The sequence below is a fragment of the Hyaena hyaena genome, unplaced genomic scaffold, assembly GCF_003009895.1.
Source record: "Hyaena hyaena isolate Hyena2069 unplaced genomic scaffold, ASM300989v1 scaffold_210, whole genome shotgun sequence".
Taxonomy (NCBI): domain Eukaryota; kingdom Metazoa; phylum Chordata; class Mammalia; order Carnivora; family Hyaenidae; genus Hyaena; species Hyaena hyaena.
Window position 1 is genome coordinate 87,673 of NW_024080841.1, and position 19,026 is coordinate 106,698.

Genomic DNA, 19,026 nt, shown 5'->3' on the forward strand with positions numbered 1-19,026 from the left:
TCAAAGAAACCTAAGTGTCCATCAATAGAACAATGGATAAGGAAGATGTCACACACACACACAAGTATTATACAGCCATAAAAAAGGGTAAGATCTTGCAATTTGTGACAACATGGATGGACCTGGAGGGTATTATGCTATATGAAATAAGTCAGACTGAGAAAAACTTATACCATATGATTTCACGCATGTGGAATCTGAAAAAACAAATAAGCAAAAAGCAGAATCAGATCTATAAATACACATAATAAACCAATGGTTGCTGGAGGAAAGGGGTGTAGGAGAATGGACAAAATGGGTGAAGGGAGAGGGAGATACAGGCTTATAATTATTGAATGAATAAGTCATGGGAATTTAAGGCACAGCATAGGGAATATAGTCAGTTATAATAGCATATGGTATTATAGATTATAAGTACACTTGCAGTGAACATAACATAATGTACAGAGTTGCTGAATGGCAATGTTGTACACCTTAAACTTATGTAGCATTCTGTATCAACTATACTCAAATGGAAAGGAAGGAAGAAAGGAAAGGAAAGGAAAGGAAAGGAAAGGAAAGGAAAGGAAAGGAAAGGAAAAAGGAAAGGAAAGGAAAGAAAGAAAGAAGGAAGGAAGAGAGAGAGAAAGAGAGAGAGAGAAAGAAAGAAAAGAAAAGAAAGTAAAGAAAGAAAGAAAGAAAGAAAGAAAGAAAGAAAGAAAGAAAGAAAGAAAGACGAACATTGACCCTGCTGGACCTTGATTTGAGACACCCATCCTACAGAACTGCGAGAAAATAAATTTCTTGTTGTTTAAGCCCAAAATAATTTTTTAATTTTGATATAGAGAGAGTCAGAGAGGGAAGAGAGAGAATCCCAAGCAGGCTCCTCACTGATAGTGCAAAGCCTGATGCGGGGCTCGAACCCACAAACCTGAGCCTAAGTCGAGTTGATGCTTAACCAACTGAGCCACCCAGGCACCCCCAAAATAAAAAAATTTAAATGTGGCTTGTATGACTGGGGAAATGAATTTTTAGTTTCACTTTATTGTAATTTAAATGGATTTTAATAAATTTAAATTTAAGTAGCTACATGTACCTGGTGGCTACCATGTTAGAACAGGGCTGGATCTTTGTCACATAACTATCCTATCTGCAAGAAAGCCTGAGTAATGTGGGTTTTGGGCTGAGCACATTGGCCACCTCCCAAGAAACTGTGCTTTTCTTAGTAAGGAAAAACAAACAAACAAAAATGATTACAGGCTAGGCAAATAGCAGTGATAGATGCATACTAACATTCCTTAAACGCAAAGGAACGACCTCTTAATGGGTTTATCAGAAACACAAGGAGTGGTGTGGTTGGACAAGACATTATGTAGCTAAAAAGCAGAATCCCAGAACTAGAGTTCAGTTCAGACACTTCCTTTTCATAATGAGGAAACAGGCTTAAAGAGGTGACTGAGAGGTCTAATTAAGGGTTAAATGGGATAACCTGCTCTGAAATAACAGCTGAGTTAGTGTCCTTTGAAACCTCACTGGTGGCAAAATGCAAACAAAATCTCAGAAAATGATCCCTGCCTATTTTTTTTTCTTAATGCAATGAAGAAAAGCTAGAGGGATGTTGATGCCACCTATTGGCAGACAGAAGTATAAGCACCTCTTCATTGCACAGATTGTTACTTACTGATGGGTGTTGAAGGCACCAGGGGTCATGCAGAGTGCCAGCCATCCAGTGGAAGCACTGACAATGGGAGATCTGGTCCCTGTGTTAGCTTGGAACATGTGTATCAGTTCTCGCTTGACCCTTAGCATCTTACAAGGGCTTTCTTAGAGCTGTCCTTTCTGCTTTCCAGTAATACAGCCTGTCTCGGGCACATACAGAAACACAGAGGGAGACCTATCAGTCAATTTTTAAAATAGTCTGAAAAAGAAAAAAGCACATTTTTGAGCTATAAATAACTCTGGGGATGAAATTCAAGGTTTATTATTTGATCCAAACCCTCAAAAATAAATCCTGTTATTTCCAGCCATCCCTTTGACTGGTTGAGTATGTAACCATCCTACAGCTTGAAAGAAAAAAAGATAACAGAAATTCAATTTCAAAACAAAATGCTCACCCTGACTCACTCAGGGAAGGATCCAGGGTTTTATGCAGGGCATTGACTCCCTGCCTGTTTTCCCCCTTCATCATCTGCTACCCTTAAAAAATGGTATCAACTGCATTGGTAAGAATCCACATTTCTTCCCTTTTGTTCCCTGGCTCCATTCCAGCATTTCCCTTGTCACACTGATGGGTGGAGTGCCTTTCATATTGGCATAGGACAGTGAGCGGATGTCTCCCCTTATGTTACCAAACAGAGACCCAGCGAGTGAATCTACTCAGAACTGGAGCCTCCTTTGCGGCTTGGGAACACAAGTGGCGCCGTGACTCTGTGGCTTGGATTCAGATCATTTTGACTATGGCTGTAGAACCTGGCAGCTCCGAATCCATGAAAAGGAGAGTTGGAAGGAGGTGAGTGATACAAATAAGGGGATGTTGATTTCACCATTGTTGAAGGGACTCCAGCTGGTGAGCAACTTGCTGTGGGGACAGTAATTGCAACCATAGTTCATTAGCTGGTGATCTATCTTCATTTGTAGAGACGAGCTGTTGATTTCATGTGAGAGGTGGAAGTAAATTCTGCCCTATGTGCCCTGTGAAGAGTCTTTTTGAATTTACCTTCAGTGTCATGCCTTGAGGAAAAAAAAATCCAAGTTTCCGGGAAAAAAGCTGCACGTGTGTTCTGCACACTGGCTTGCGGGCGACTGTTTGTTTCTAATTAGGGAGCTGCAGCCTGCTGGCAGAGGAAACCATATTTGTCATAAGTTGTGGCATTGCATTTAGTTTGTGTGTCTATGCTTTTAACACGGGGGCCAAAGATGATTGTACTGGATTCTTCCCGGTGGGTTCTGATTCTATTCTGCTCCATGGTCCATGTATTCAGCCATTCTTACCTGTCCTTTCAGAGCCTGCTTCCATTAATACTCGCTGCTCTCTCATTAACTAGTTGTGTTCCCTAGTCTGGTTTTCCTGACCATCCAAACCTCAGGTTTGTAGTAGATATCATAAAACCTACCTGGCAGGTTGTTGAGAAAATTGGATGGGATGGTCAATAGAGTGCCTAGCAAGCAGATTGCCTGGAAACAGTACATGCTCAGTACCTCTTAGTTCCTTTTCTCTCACCTGTAAAATTTGAGTTTTGTGTCAAATGATCTCTAAGGTATTTTTTAAAAATTTGACAAATGTGTATTGACTACCTGCTAAGTGATGGCCATCAAACCAGGCATCGGGGTCACAATCATGAACAAGACAACAAAACAGACTATCACCTGCCCTCATGGGACTTAAATTTCAGGGAACAAAATCAACATGCAAAGAAATGCATGATGGCTTTCCTTTTTCTTCCCTTCGCCTTTGCAAGTTCAATCCAGCTCAAACTTCAAGTTCATTACTTCTTCTTTTTTCTTAATGTTTATGTATTTTTGAGTGAGAAAGAGGATGTGCAGGAGAGGGGCAGAGAGAGAGGGAGACAGAGGATCCATAGTGGGCTCTGCACTGAGAGTAGAGAGGCTGATGTGGGGCTCGAACCCAGGAGCTGTGAGATCATGACCTGAGCTGAGGTCTGAAGCTTAACCGACTGAGCCACCCAGGTGCCCTGAGGCTACTTAATTAAACCTGAAAGAAATATTTTCTGACTTAATATTTTTATATCTAATGAACACAGACTGATTCTGCCTGCCAGCATCCACCACCCCCGTCCCACTCCTGTTAGGAAGATCCTGAAACTACATTGGAGAACCATCCCAGTGGTTTACTCTCAGTTGATGTGGATCAGCTGGTGCTCCAGTCTGGCTCCAGGAGTGCTGTAGAGCACACTGAACGCTCCCAGATGCTGTGGAAGGCCTAGTGCTTCAGCACGATCCCATATCCCAGGGTATATTGATCAGCTTACATGTAGCCACATGACCCAAGTTCTTCAAATCAAAGTGAATCAAGGGAGCTTCTGTGTACAGACAAGCTTCCTAAGATCCTGGGGTCAGTGTTGAGTGTTACCTTATTTCAGAAGATCTTGAGAGGCGAGTTGAGGAAAATTCATATTAGTATTAGTATTTTTCTTTCTGAAGTTCTTCCCCTGAATCTCAAAGATCTTCCTAATTGCCTCTATAGAAACATTAGTGGGGCACCTGTTCCTTATTGTATTATTTCTCCTTCACTGCCCTTTGAAATTGAGAACTCAGTGGTTGGTGAAAAGTTCTTGGCTGATAACTTCTTTACATGAAGAGAGGTCTTGTTAAGAGAATGGGGAGGAAGAGCCTCCTATCTCCCTGTATTCCTGTCCGTATTATAATGTAGCATCCTTGATGTTATCCTTACATCAAAGATAGCATTTTCTGACCCTAGAGGATTCTGAAGTCTGATTCTGACAATACTTGAGAGATATGGTATGGCAATATGCTGACAGAATAGTTGTCTGGTTTATCTGGTTTATCTGCTGTTGCAGAAACAATCAGATACAATGTAGTTTGTCCTTCCATTGCTCATTCATCTGAATTTGACTTTGAATAAGTTTTGGAACAGGAAAGCCATACTTGCTTCCTAAAGTGCTTCGTAACATGTGGCAGTGGTTACCCCTTACATAAGACGGCATGTTTATTTCTATTTTTATATATAGTACTAAGTATTTCTCTTATACTTATTCGTGAGATGGATGTATCTAGAAGGCCTGTGATGAAGAAAAGTCTATTCCATTCAATTATTCATGCATTCATTTACTAAAAATAAATATACTCCTACCATATGCCGGGCACTTTTGATACAGAGGTGTCAGAGGTGTTTTGATGCCCAGACCCTGAAGATACAGAGGTGAGCAATATTTCCTCTCTGATGGCAGCTGAACATCCATCCAAGAAGTTTCCTTGAATGCGTGCAAAAAAAAGTATCGCTCCCACCACCTCCCAGATATTACCGCTTCAGTCTGAAATGGAGATGAGGTCTGAGCGCTTGGAGAACTCAATTATGGCCCCCAGGAATCGGGCGTGAGCGACCGAGCCCAGCGGGCAGCTGGACCTTGGGCGCGGCGGGCGGGTGCAGCGCGCCCCCCGCCCGGTGCGGGGGCGGGGCGGGGCCCCGGACCCGCGTTCCCCGGCCAGGGCTCGCCTCCGCCGGAACCCCCCAGGGGGCGCTAGCGCCGAGGTTTCCCGCCTCGTCTCTCAGCGGTTGCCGGGCTCATGGGTTTCGTCAGAAGGTGGAAATCTCTCTGAGAAGCTGCCATCTCCCCGCCACCCTCGCGTCCCCGTCTCTCCCTCCTTTCCTTCCTCCCGTCTCCTCTTTGTTCCCTCCCGCTTCCCCCGTACCTTCCACTCGACTCTCTGAGTTAACTGGGAGCTCAGCCTCCGCCCCCAAGCTTTTCACCCAGCCCCCAGCCCCCATCTCCAAGGATGGAGTCGGGGTTTCTGGAGAGACCAAACTCCCCTCTCAGCATCTCTTCCGTCCGCTGTTGCTAAACTGGCCTCAGAGGACGAGGAGGGAGGGCGTCCGACTCCCCTCACACCACCACCAACTACACCACCAACCACCTCCACTCCAAAGCCGGGTTTCTGCATCCTAGGGGTGGGACACACCTTGTCCCGGACTCAATTCTCTTCCTACTCTTTGAGGTGGGCACCTCCAGGTAAGTGGATGCCAACTCTGCATTCCTGTGTTCTTGGGGCGCTGAGGGAAGGCAAAGTCCTTCGGGGCTGCTGCGTAGCAAGACCAACTTTTGAGGTGCGCCGGGTTTATCACTGCTGTTGTTGTTTTAAGAAGCAGATACGAGCCGTCTCTCATCCAGGGGAACTTTCATACCTTGCGTCTCCCCTTCTGCTGTCCGCCCAACTCGCAGGGTGGGGTGGGGCGCGCGGGGTGGGGAGCGAGCCCGCGGAGGGGACCGCAGCGCACCCGCCGGGGAGCCGGTCCTGGAAGTCCTGGAGTGGCGAGGGCATTGCTGATTTAGAAACCCGGGAGAGGGGTGGGAGCGGAGTCCTGGCTGAAGTTGCAGCTTCCCCTCTGACCGTCAGGGAGCTGTGGGAAATTGTATTGGGGGCCAGTGGCTTGACCTAGCTGCTGTTGGATTTAGCCTCTCAACCTCCTCCCCCACCCCCCTCACAGTAGGTCCCAATAATATGTAATTGTGGTCGAGGCTCTACGGCTTCAAACTAATCAGTAGGCTTGCAAGTCCCTTGGTTCAGCCAAGTCCCTCCGCCCTCCTTCTTCTGTTAGATAAAGGGGGGGGGGGGTGCAGTAGGAGAAGAGGGCCAGGGGTCGGACCGGAGGGACACCGAAGCGTTAGCCACGGCCGACAGAAGAGACTGGGACCCCCCTGTGTATCACAGAAGCCCGTGGATTGTTAGGGCGGAATCCAGGGAGACAATTCGGAGACCGTCCACGCCAAGTCAAGTGAGTGTCGATGACCATCCCCCGGGGACCTGGCTGAACCCTAAGAAATACTCTTGGGAAGATGCACTCCTCTTCCCTCTTGAGGGAAGAGGGTGGGCTTTTAGGCTCCAGTTCCCATCCTCTTCTCCAGATCCGGCCGCCCACCCCCCACCCCCCGACGTCGTTGAAAGACTGGCTTCCAGTCCCAGAACTTGCGAGGCTCCAGGAGACATCACAGACTGCAGCGATGATCCCTGGTGCACGAGTTTAGGAAATGCATGCCTTGGGGGTTCAGGAGGTGGAGGGAAGAAAGGTGAGCAGAGTAGTGAAGGTGGGTGGGGTAGGGAGGAGTGAGTGTCCAGGGAAACTTTGCGACAGAAATATCTGGAGAGAACACCCTGCATCCCCCTCACGCTGACCCACTAATACTGTAGGATTTCAGTGCCTTTTGGGAGGTGACACCTCCGTTCCATTGCACCTGTGTTCAAAACTATGCAAAACCAACCTTTCGTCCTCTTGTGGCTTTGCCAGGGAGTTTTAAAGCACTGCTTTTGTTTGTTCTTGGCTCACGTGGTTTTCATTTTCCTAAACAGCATTTTTGAGCTGTCCAAGGTGTTTAAAGTGTTCTTAAACTGTGACTAAAGCCCAGTCTTATGGAAAAACTATCTTAAGTTCAAATGAAGTACTTTTTTCTCTCCATTCCTTCCTTTGACTGCCCTCTTAACAATCCCTATTCTCAAAGATGTTTGTGTGGGTTTTTTGTTTTTTGGTTTAGGTCAAAACAGCCCCTCCCCCCAGAAAAATCAACTTACCTGGACCATAGGTGTTTTGAATCCATGGCAATGTTTTGTAGTTAGTAACACTGGTTAAACTGCATAGCACATCCCCCCAAGAGCCAGAGGCAAGTAAGAATTTTACTTATTTTGATGCCCTTTAAGTTTAGGAAGGTCCCATTTCTCTTTTATTACTCTGCAGATAAGACAAAGCTCAGGACGGCTATTGCTGTGATTAGATAACTTCTGATGTTTTCACTTCCCTTACTACGCTGCCACTCACAGGTTAAATTTGTTTTATTGGTCTATTTTAAAGAAAGACTGGCAGAGTTGCTCTAGCAGATCAGGGGTCTGAACTCAGAGTAGGTCACAGGTACTCACATGTAGGGAAGTGGATAAAAATAGGAGGGTTGGCAAATACGGGTAGGATACCTGTGTTAATGTGCATACTAATGAAGGCCAGAATCTCCTTGTTTACCTCTGATGGGAAGATTCTGACAGCTTCATGAGATCAAACTCAAATCACATCAAAACTAGGTGATTTCCCCTGAGCATTACATAAAAGGAAGTATCAGTCCATAGCAGGAGTGGATGTTGAACCCTAGGCAGTTTTGAATGGTGGGGTGAGAAGAGCTTGCCTATAGTGGAATTAAAGGTCTACTCATGTGTATTACCATGTGAAAACTCTCATGGCCCTCTAACCTATACCTTTCAAACTGAGTGGTCAGCCTAATTTTTAGTCTTCCAGACACACTTGCAGTGGAATTTATTGGAAACAGGCACAGATGGGGTCCAGTGAGTTTCCCAGCATGAGGCAACCACTTTATGAGAGTTTCTAAGTATTTCTTTACAAATAGTAGCTCTGAGGTTCGTGCATTATATTTTAGTTGTACTTGAAAGAATTCCTGTTTAACTCAAGCAACATGGCATTTTGCTTGATTTATTGATTTTTTAGGGGGATCCTGCTTTTAGAGGTTTTAATGAAAAGGTATCTTGTATTAAAGTGTTTCTTGAACTGCATGTGGATTTCTGATTAAAACATACCTCATTCTATTTAGTAGAAAGCAAAGGTGTTATCTGTTTCCAGAGAAGTTTTATATAGTATCCCTCCCACCACCACAATAGGAGGTTTGATTCTTCCTATCATCAGATGATTTGAGTCCACCGTGACTGAAAACCTTAAGATTATGCTGACTGTAAAAAATAACCACAGAGAAAAAAGTGGGTTAATAGTGGAATCTTTATTCTCATCTGTGTTTGAATCTTTTGGAACCCAAATGAATGTTTTCATTACGGTTTGCACCAAGCCTTTTTTTCTGAGGTATAACACTCTGGATCATTATGGCCACCTTTATTCACATAAAGGACTTTTCCATTTGGAGGTAAACATGTTGGAGGTAAACAGTCGATGTGTGTGTCATTAATGCCCCACACTTTCATGGGGATCTGAATCCAGAACAAAGAGTGAGAAGAGTACTTTGATGGCATCAACCTGCTAGATTGGGAAAAAGGCTCTACACTAATTGGGAAAGTCACTTCATGAGCCTTTGTATTTTTAATCAGCGATATGGCCAGAAGATCTGTATTTCATGCATTTTGAAGAAGAAAAAGTTTAAATTTGTTCTCTGTATTTGATTTTTCCATTTTTATCTTGATAATATTTTAAAACAAAACAAAAACCCTTTTGGATCCATTCGGTCACCCAAAGTCACATTGCCTTGGCAACGGTAGTCAGTATGCCAGAGTCACAAAATATCAAGACAGGAAATTTAAAATGCATTTAAAATAAAAATGTCACATGGTTCAAGACTATCCTAGGTCATTAGAACTGACCTTCCAGCATATAATAATAGAGTTGCATTTGACTCTGCTTTTCTTCTGACTGAATGTAGGTAGTAAATAACAGATTACAGGACTTTAAGGTTTTTTTTTTTTAGGATGTCCTAAAAATTCTATAATGGTTTTTCTTTTGAGGGAAGCATGTTATGAAAATAAGTGGGTTGGAGTTACAAACCTATTCTTTGGATGAGGTGTTTATGTGGAGGTTGGTGGGTAGGTCTGAAATCAAGCTCAATAAATGGATCAGGCATGATGTGCTGACTTCTGTATACTATTGGAAGTAGACAGTATGTACTCAGGCCTCAATAAGCACTAAATTCAATCAGGGGATATCTACTAACACTTGTGTCTGCGTAATAAAAACGTCATAGTGCCTACATATACTTTTAGTTTTTTCTGTACTAGAAATCTCATTTATGTGGGAGCTTTCTGTTTAGTCTATGAATTACTAAATATATATGACATATAGTATATGTTTTTTTCTAAGCTGGCAAATCCCAGAAAGTCCTTTCTTTGGCTGTTGTATTTTTTGGAAAGTCTCTTGAGAACCACTAGCATTTAGATCAGTAAATATTGAAGGCCTGAAGGCAAATGTTGAAAAGTGGAAGACAGTGGTAAGGAAGCCTCATTTGGGAAGGTTCATTCCAGTCCTATGATTTTAGTACACTCCGAGGGGTGGGGGATGGGGGACTGAGAGTAGGCCTGTGGGTGGTGGGCTCATTTTACAACTGTGGACAGCAACTGTTTCTCTTTGAATCCATGACTCTCAGACCTGGAAGAGAGCTTGGGGATAATCTGTTGACTCTAGCTGTTTAATTTGACAGATGTGGAAACTTAAACCTCAGAGAAGTGACTTGCTCAAGATCAGGGAACTCCCTCAACAACCCTCCTGATTATTCCTTTCTCTTTATATAGACTCAAGTTCCCTGGAGATAATGACTGTAGTAGCACCAGTGTCTGGTCCCATGCACACTGATAATCTTTACTGAGTTGGGGATGGTGGGGTGGGGGTTCCCACCTCCATTGCAGTGTTTGGAAGAGCAGGATTGGGACTTACTACTTTGCTGTCTCTTGGAGCCAGTGCAATATTTACTCAATAGATGTGATTAAATTTGTACAGAATCATTGTCTGCAGCCATCTCTGTTAATGTACATGTTTTGTGAAGAAGAATTGTTCATGCACAGTCTTAGTTTTCTACTTTAAATGTCATAATTGAATCAATAAAGTAAACAAAGAGATTTTATGACTGTTTACAGTTCCAGGAACTCACAGGGGAATATTTTTTTTTCTGTTTTAAATTAAAGGTCCATTAAAGAAGAACACATTCTAAAATGTTTTTCTATCATTGGCTAAGAACATAATATTTCTAACTTTGTACTACTTATTACTTAAAAAACTAGAAACATTTCTCCTTGGAAACATCAGGGGAAAAATACAGTATTTCCGGGTAAGCCTAGAAACCTTAGTGTTAAGGTGTGTTGACTAAAAGACCTCCTTATCCAAGAGGTTCCAAACCTCTGCAGGTCAATTCATTGAGCTTTGAGGGAGAGGAGGAACACAGTTAGGCTAGCAGGGGTCCAAGGTGAAGGCAGCCCCCAGTAGCTGTTGAGGCAAGGGGGAAGGGCTGGAGAGAGTTGGCATTACAGTGGATGGACGCTAGAGGGTGCCGGAGCATCAGCAGAGCCCACCTCCTGGGACCATGAACCTGACTTCTAGGCTCAGGGATGGGGTTTGACTGAACCCCAGAGATGTGCTCAGGTATGAAATATTGGTTTTCCCTGTGCCTCTGACTCTCCACTCCAAATTGCCTCGCTGCGGGGAGAAGACAAAGGAATTTGCCTTCAGAATCCAGTAGGGCACTTCCAGTGCCTGCTTGGGTTGCCCAGTGGTTGGACAGCTCGCTGGCTGTTTGGATTCAGCCTGACGGGCAGTCTGGAGTCTGACTGCCCTATGTTTCTGACACTTGGACATTTTACCAGTGGAAGAACTCTGGGTTCAGAAAAACCTCGTTTAAATTTGGGGCTTATAGTTTTCAAGCTGCAGACAGAGTAAATTACTTCACCTGCATGAGTGTTAGCATCTGCAAATGGGACTAGTGGTGGCTGTGAATGGTGGAATGTTTAGAAGCATCTGGTATTTTATCCGGCAGGCCAATACTAGTTTCTGTGTCCCTTCTCTTTAGTGTTCTCCCAAAACTTCATTCTTTCCTTTCCATCTGAGCTTCCTTCTCCCGTCTCCACATCCCCACACCCTCAGCAGAAGGGTCTCATTTATCTATCTGTTGAATCATCCTTTATGCTAAAACCTATGTTAGGCACTGGGAATAAGCGTGATGTTCACATCTTTTGAAGTGGCAGGCATGAGGGGTAGTCAGGTGTGTGAGAACAGACATTAAAACCTGTGGAGGTTAAATGTGGGGAGAGAGATGAACAAATGATGTGGGTTAAAAGATAAGAGAGTCATTTGCTTTGTTTCAGAGAACCTGGGGAATAGTCCCTCAAGTCCTTTACTCTCAGGTGTTTTTTCTTCTCCCTATATATCAAGAAACCTGGTCTGTGAGGTGATTCTGAGGGAGAAGAGGGATCGGGGTGGAGGGGGGTGAATCTCAGTCAGTGTGAGCTTAGGTTTGTGTATATGTATAACAGAGGTTCTTAAATCCAGTCAGCTCATACCACCACCCTGTGTATTTTAACCTCATCTATATTGTAAGATAAATGACTGTATAATAGATTTAATCCATTTAAACAGGAAAATGATTTTTAAAGGAAACAGAGTAGAAGTATAACAGCAACAAGAAACTCCTCACTAAATGGTGGGTCTGGAGCAATCTTAAGATTCTGTTTTTAAAATATTGAAAGATGTACTCGATATAAATATCAATAAAAAAGAAAAATACTGGCAATAGAATGCTTAAAAGAAATGTTTTATCTTTATCCTTAAAGTGACAGAAAAGCTTTTAAGTTATTTGGAGACCCCAGGGGCATGGAAAACCTGATTTGATGTCTTTGTTATACTTTGTATAGTTATTTTAACAAGTAACTTAGAGACAAAAATTCCAGTGACAAAATGGAAAAGTGAAAGAAGTTTATATGTGAGATCTTGTTGATATGAAACTAGGGATGGGCACTTTGGGCCACGTATATTAATTTTATCTGCTAGATAGATATCTCCAATCTCCTAGAGTTTGTGGTTGGAAATCTGTGACTTCATTGGTTATGAATCATATTGGAGGAAAGTCTTGATAAGAAGAAAATGGTAGAAATAGTTGGTTTGGTGCAGTAGGAGCAGTGTGAACAGCTAAGAATATTAAATTACAGCTTATGGCCTGGTTGAATTTTATAGAGACAGGAAAGGAAATGTTTCTTAGGGAATCAAAGAATGTAAGACCTGGGGGGTGCCTGGGTGGCTCAGGGTTTGGGTGTCTGACTTTGGCTAGGGTCACGATCTCACAGCTCATGAGTTTGGGCTCTGCATCGGGCTGTGTGCTGATGGCTCGGGCCTGGAGCCTGCTTCAGATTCTGTATCCCTCTCTTGATCTTCCCTTCCCTGGCTCTGGCTCATGCTCTGTCTCTGTCTCTCTGTCTCTCTCAAGAATAAATAAACATTAAAAAAAAAAAAAGAATGTAAAAGATGGACAATCCTATAAAATTAGTCACACACTTTTCCCATTTTTCAGATAAGGAGACAGAGGCCCAGCAAGGTGAAAGCACTCACACAAGCTGTTTGGAGGTTGAGTTGGGGTAAGACAGAGGTTTCTGCATCCATGCTACACTCCTCCTTCCTCCCCACTTTGTACTTCATGAGAGAGCAGGACCCCCCTGTCTTGTTCATGGCTGAACCCCGAAAAGGGCCAGGCATCTAGCCACTGCTCAAAACATTTTGGTTGATTACACGAATGATGTTATTTCCTTCTTCCTCACTCTTACTTAGGAGTCTGCCAAGAAATCACTAGGTCACAATGCAATTTGGTAAAGACAAATATTTGCTGAGTTTAGTTATGATATGGGCTTAAGCTTTGAAGATAAGCAGACTTGGTTCAAATTTTGGCTTTGCCACTCAATAGCTGTTTGGCTTTGGAAAAATTACTCAATCTCTTTGTGCTTTATTTCTTTGGGCATAAAGCTATATGAGGTAGCAGAGAACATTCATCATAGGTATGTACTAAGTGTTAGTTTTTCTTAGTCTCCCATTCCTCCTCTCTGTTCTTCCCAGAGAAGATTTAAAGGAGAATACAGTACTTATTCCAAAGTGATTTTAATTTATTTCAGACAATACACATTTATCTTGCATAAAAAGTAAAATTATTTCACTATGTAAACATAAACATCTATATAATCACTACAAATGAGTATTTTGTGAGTTATATATTATTAGAATCATTTTATAAATAATTGGGTCAATGCCAAAGCACTAGCAATGGAGGGGACTCAAACCTAGGGTGTTCCCACTATCAACTCCAAAGCCGGGTGTTTTTTCCAGCTTCATGTTTCATATCTCTGTTTCTTACCTATCCTTCCACAGCTGCTTCTCTCAAGAAGGCACACATCCTCTTTTTCACATCCCCTCATGGACTGGCTGTGCCCACTCCCTTAGCTTTTCAAGCTTTTCGGGGTAAGAGCTGTGTGGTGCACTTTTATGATAATCCAGAGTACCTAGAACTTTCTGGTACACAGATAACTCTCTCTGTCACTCTGTGTGCATGCCCAACCCCTTAGCATGTATCCTGCATCCAGGCCAAGTTTGTGGGTGCTTACATTGCACATTGAATTTGCTCAAAATCAACTCTGCAGTCTCTCTCATTTATTAAAAATACTCTTGGGGACCTGAGTGGTTCAGTCGGTTAAGTGTCCAACTTCTGCTCTCGTCATGATCTCACAGATCAAGAGTTTGAGCCTTGCATCAGGCTCTATGCTGACAGCTCAGTCTCCCCCTCTCTCTGCCTCTCACCCTGTTTGCACACTGTCTCTCTCTCCTTCAGAAATAAATAAACATTAAAAAAATTACAGGGGCACCCGGGTGGCTCAGTGGGTTAAACACCCGACCTCGGCCCAGGTCATGATCTCACAGTTTGTGGGTTCGAGCCCTCTGTGCTGATACCTCGGAGCCTGAAGCCTGCTTCAGACTCATTTCTCTGTCTCTCTCTGCCCCTCTCCCACTCATACTCTTTCTCTGTCTCAAAAATAAATAAAAACATTAAAAATTTTTTTAATTAGAAAAAATACTCATTATATTTTGATCATTCTATATTATGTAATCTAAATTAATGTTTGAAGTTGTACAGATATATCACCATAGACATTGTATATGTAATACAATATACGTTGCACTTGATGAATAACTTAAGGGATTTATTTTGACTATGAGTTTTATTTATTTAAAAAAATTTTTAATGTTTATTTATATTTGAGAGACAGAGTGCAAGCAGGGTGGGGGCAGAGAGAGTGGGAAACACAGAATCCAAAGTAGGCTCCAGGCTCTGAGCTGTCAGCACAAAGCCCAATGTGGGGCTCAGACTCACAAACTGTGAGATCATGACCTGAGCAGACGTTGGACGCTTAACCTACTGAGCCACCCAGGCCCCCCTGTATGAGTCTTATTTCACTCACTGAATCATAGCGCCTACCTAAAATGCTCTCCATTATATTTACAAGGCTATACCCTGTGCTGAATATAGGTAGGTAAAATTATTAGTGAAAAGCATAAATATGTTAGCCAGGCATTCCTGGGTTTGAATCCCAGCTCTGCTTAATCTTTTGAAGTTCTGTTTCCAGAGATGTAAAATGAGTAATGATATCCTGTGCCCTAGGATAGCCGTGAGCCTTGAACGATAGAGTGCACATCTTTGGCATTCCAAGTGCCCATTGGATTGCAGGCACAAGGAAATTGCTTAAATTGTAACTAGTGTTGGCTGGTGGCACCCCTCAAAATTTAGAGCTTATGAGTCATTACCCTAATGGTAGTGGTTTGTCGTATTGCAAGGGGGTTGTGAAAAGTAGTAGTGTGTTTATGAAAGCATAATAGAAATCGGCAATGAAATGTATGCTTTCCACAGCTACTGACATAACCACTTACCTTACTCCCTTCCCTCTTCTCTGTTCCCACCCACAAATTTTATGCCCAGACACAAAGATGACTCAAGAGGTATGCTGGGGTTTCTCTGAGATAAAACTTCCCCTGTTTCTGCTGGTTCCAGCTTTATTTCAGATGCAAAGTATGTTTAGCACTGGCCCCCAGATACACAGCTAGAATACAAAATCAATCGCTCTGCCTTGCCAGGTCCACCAACAGACATTTATTGCATTTGACTTTATGTATCTTCTACCTGTGTTCAAAAAAGATTCTAGACAGCAAGGAATAGACAACATATTGGGTATTCTGTGCAATCAAAGTCCAAAATGCTGCCAGCATAAAATAGTGTTTTCAGACAGACCCAATGCATGTCTTAAAGCCAAGGTTCTCACACTTGAGGATGAATCAGAATCTCCTGGAAAACTTGTTACAACACAGATAGGTGTCTTCTGGCCCCCACCAGGTTCCAGTTGATTGGGTCTAGTATTGGAGCCAATTAATTTGCATCACTGACTATTTCCCAGGTGATGTTGATGCTGCTGGTTTGAGGACCACACTTTGAGAACCAAGTTTTAAATATTCCCTTTATTTAGACAAACTGGAATTTCTATCCTGTATGGTAAAACTGAGAACTGCATGAGTGGTAAAGAAAGGGATCTGACATTTACTGAGCAACTATGACCTTTGCCATGTGTCAGGTACCTCAGCGGGCACTTTATGCATATTATCCTATTTAATCCTCACAACTGTCCAGCCAGTCAATTCATAATTCTTCATTGAGACCCCACCATGTTTGTATCATGCGAGACTAGAGATATGGAGTGAACATACAGACATAATCCTGACTTTCTGGATATTATGTTTCAGCAGGGAAACTTTTTGAGCAGATAATTGTAAGAGTGACTAGTCTGATCCATAGAATATAGAAGATAAGAGAGGCTGAGTAACTTGGCTAAGGGTACTCAGCCAATGGGAGACAGCACAAAACAAACTGGAAAATCATTTTGCTTTAAAATGTGTATTCTTTCCACTAACCCAGAGGCTCTTAGACTTTTTGGTTTCAGGGCTCCTGTACACTCTCAAAAATTATTAAAGACTGCCAAAGAGCTTTTGTTTGTTTAGGTTACATCTATCCACATGTGCTGTATTGGAAATTAAAGGGTTCACCTTTTGAGAATGGCTACACTAGACCATGGTGCAAATAGTGCCATTTTTCCTAGATTCTCAACCCTAATTTGTTTTGATGATTTTTGTAGCTAGCAAAGATGAGACTCGTCACATCTCCTCCTATACTTGTGTTTTTTAAAATATGGGAGCTTCTCTTAAGTCTTAACCTGTATTTCTAGTGATGGCAATGTCCTAAAGAAGGGGCTGACCTGCTTTGGAATTGCTTTCTTACATCTTTATGTGTGTCAGTATGTATGTGTATGCACATTTATAATGAGGAAAAGCAACAGGTAAACTGTCCCAGAACAAACTGAGATGTGGTGGCTTTATTATTCATCGAGGGATCTCTATCCCAGCTGAGGGCATTTAGAAAGATATGGTCTGTGAACGTTTGTGACATGTATTACCTTCAGGGTTCCTCAGGGGACATGCCACCAAAAGAGAAGCCCAAGGAAGCAAGCTGAGGGCTCACTCCTGCTAACTAGTCACAGTGGGAGGAAGCAATGAACGATTAGACTCCAGTGCTGTGGCGTCTTTGCTGCTCAGTCTTTGGTGGCTGAGTTGTGTTTAATTGTGGGGTAATGACTGAAACTCTGCCATTTTCAATCATTTTTATTCATTATCTAATGGGAAAGAGGAACACTAGTAGATACTTTCCTTTAGTGTGTAATGGTCCGTGGTTGTTCAGACACTGATACCCTGGCTGACTCTTAATGCTTTATGGAATTGTTAAGTTTTACTGAGTAAAATCACCTAAATCAGAGCTGACATAACCCAGTGTGGTTCTCAACCGATGATCAATGGATTCAAATCTCCTTTTATTTTTCATAGAAACCAATGAACTAAGGGGATTCTGCAGCAGAGTGAGGGCGTTGATTTAGATGTAGCAGATCTTTGGATGAGAAGCTGGAAAGAGGGTGTCTTCCAGTCCTTTGACTGGTCTTTTTGACAGCAAACATCTGGATCACTGGTTCACAGAGAAACTTTAAAAAGGTTTATCCAGATGTTTGGTGTCACAGAAGCACACCCCACAGTCACAACAAACAAATAAAAAAATGTGATCCTAGGTGATCCTTTGTCATCTTCCTGAAAAGCTAAAATTTGACACGAGGCATTTCTGTGAGTTGACCAGAGGCAGCATGGATTCCTCTATACTGCGTTTCTTGTCAGGGCACATTCTGGTAGGTAATTATAACATTGTAAAGGAATTCTCTGTCTGGAAAGCAGCATTTGGAGGAGGGTCTAGGGCATAAATCAGTGTATCTGCAGGTCACATCTTCTTTTCATTCCCATCATATGTGAGTCTGTGTGTGTGTCCCATGAGGGGCCATCTCCCGGGAACCCTTGCAGCCCAAGTTTTTGATGCTGTTTTTAAGTTGTGAGCTTCTTGCTCCCAATTCCCAAATTCTGACTCAATGGGCTCAGGTGAGCAACACCTGTTGGTTTTGCAAATTGCTAGGACCACTTTTGAGATCTCCTTTCTCTAAAGCAGACACAAACAGGGAAGGATCCTCGCCCCCTGTTCCTCACCCACACAGCCACCCTGCCCAGGGGATGGGCTCAGGGAATACCAGACCTGATTGCTGACCTTCGAGTTTGCCCTGTGTCTGCCTTGCCAGCCAAGCTAAGCAGCCCAGCTTAGACTTGCATCTAGCAGGACAGGTGGGAGTTATTGTCTATGGGGACAGAATGATGGGAATCTGCCTGATATCCTAGGAACATCGTCTTTCCTAAGCTGGGAAAAACAGATGTTGTCAGATTAGGGAGGCTCAGTGCTTGGTTATTTAGATGAAAACTTCTGTCCGTCTTTGTTGGGATGAGGAGAAACAGTGATTCCCATTCTTTCCTGTGTTTTATGGGTAATTGTAATAGCCAGTTAAAAAGTTCATTCTTTAAACTCCTTGTTCTGTCATTTTTCCTTTATACTTTTAAACTTCTCTGAATCTAAGGGAGGTTTGAGATTAAATAAGACCTGATTAAGGCAAACTTGAGATCTTCAGCCCAAAAAGGTCATCATCAAATGGGATCCACTAAGGGCAGGTATCATCAAAATGCAGCCTGTGGGTCAAATCCAGCATGTAAAATTTTTTTGTAAGTAAAGTTTTATTGGAACACAGTCATACCTGTTATTGCCTATAGTTACTTTCATACTACACTGCCAGGACTGAGTAGTTGTGACAAAGATTATGGCCCATATAGCCTTCTATCTTGCTCTTTGTAGAAAAAGTTTGCCAGCTCCTGCCCTTGGAACATATTTCTGTTTGGCCATCTCCAGACAGGAAACATACATAGACTTAAAAAAAAAATCCAAGGGAATATCATTCTGAAATAAGGACTATAGACCAAATATCGAAATGATAGAACAAGCATTGTGAAGATCTTATACTCAGTAGGTGTTGGTGGGGTGAATGATTGTGAGTTTCTAGATGAATGGTTTATGGTCTGGGTTCCAGGGGTGCCTGGGTGGTTCATTTGGTTGAGCGCCTGACTCTTAATTTTGGTTCAGGTCATGATACCAGGGTTGTGGGATTGACCTCTGTGTCAGGCTCTGTGCTGGGTGTGGAGCCTGTGTGAGATGCTCTCTCTCGCTCTCTCTCTCTCGCTCTCTCTCTCTCTCTCTCTCTGCTCCTCTCTCCCACTCATGTGCTCTCTCTGTTTCTGTCTCTCCCTCTCTATCTAAAAACAAAACAAAACAAAACAACTTTATGATCTGGGTTCCATTTCCCCATTTATAAAACCAAAGTATC

The 19,026-nt window shown here is 42.8% G+C and overlaps 1 protein-coding gene across 1 annotated transcript in view; it reads left to right on the forward strand.

Moving 5' to 3' along the window:
- Positions 1-5,358: 5,358 nt before the first annotated feature.
- Positions 5,359-19,026, forward strand: part of CPNE4 (copine 4) — a 476,281-nt gene continuing 462,613 nt past the window's right edge. The window contains exon 1 of the mRNA XM_039242236.1: positions 5,359-5,687. The gene's annotated coding sequence lies outside the window, so the exon portion shown is untranslated. The remainder of the gene's footprint in view (positions 5,688-19,026) is intronic.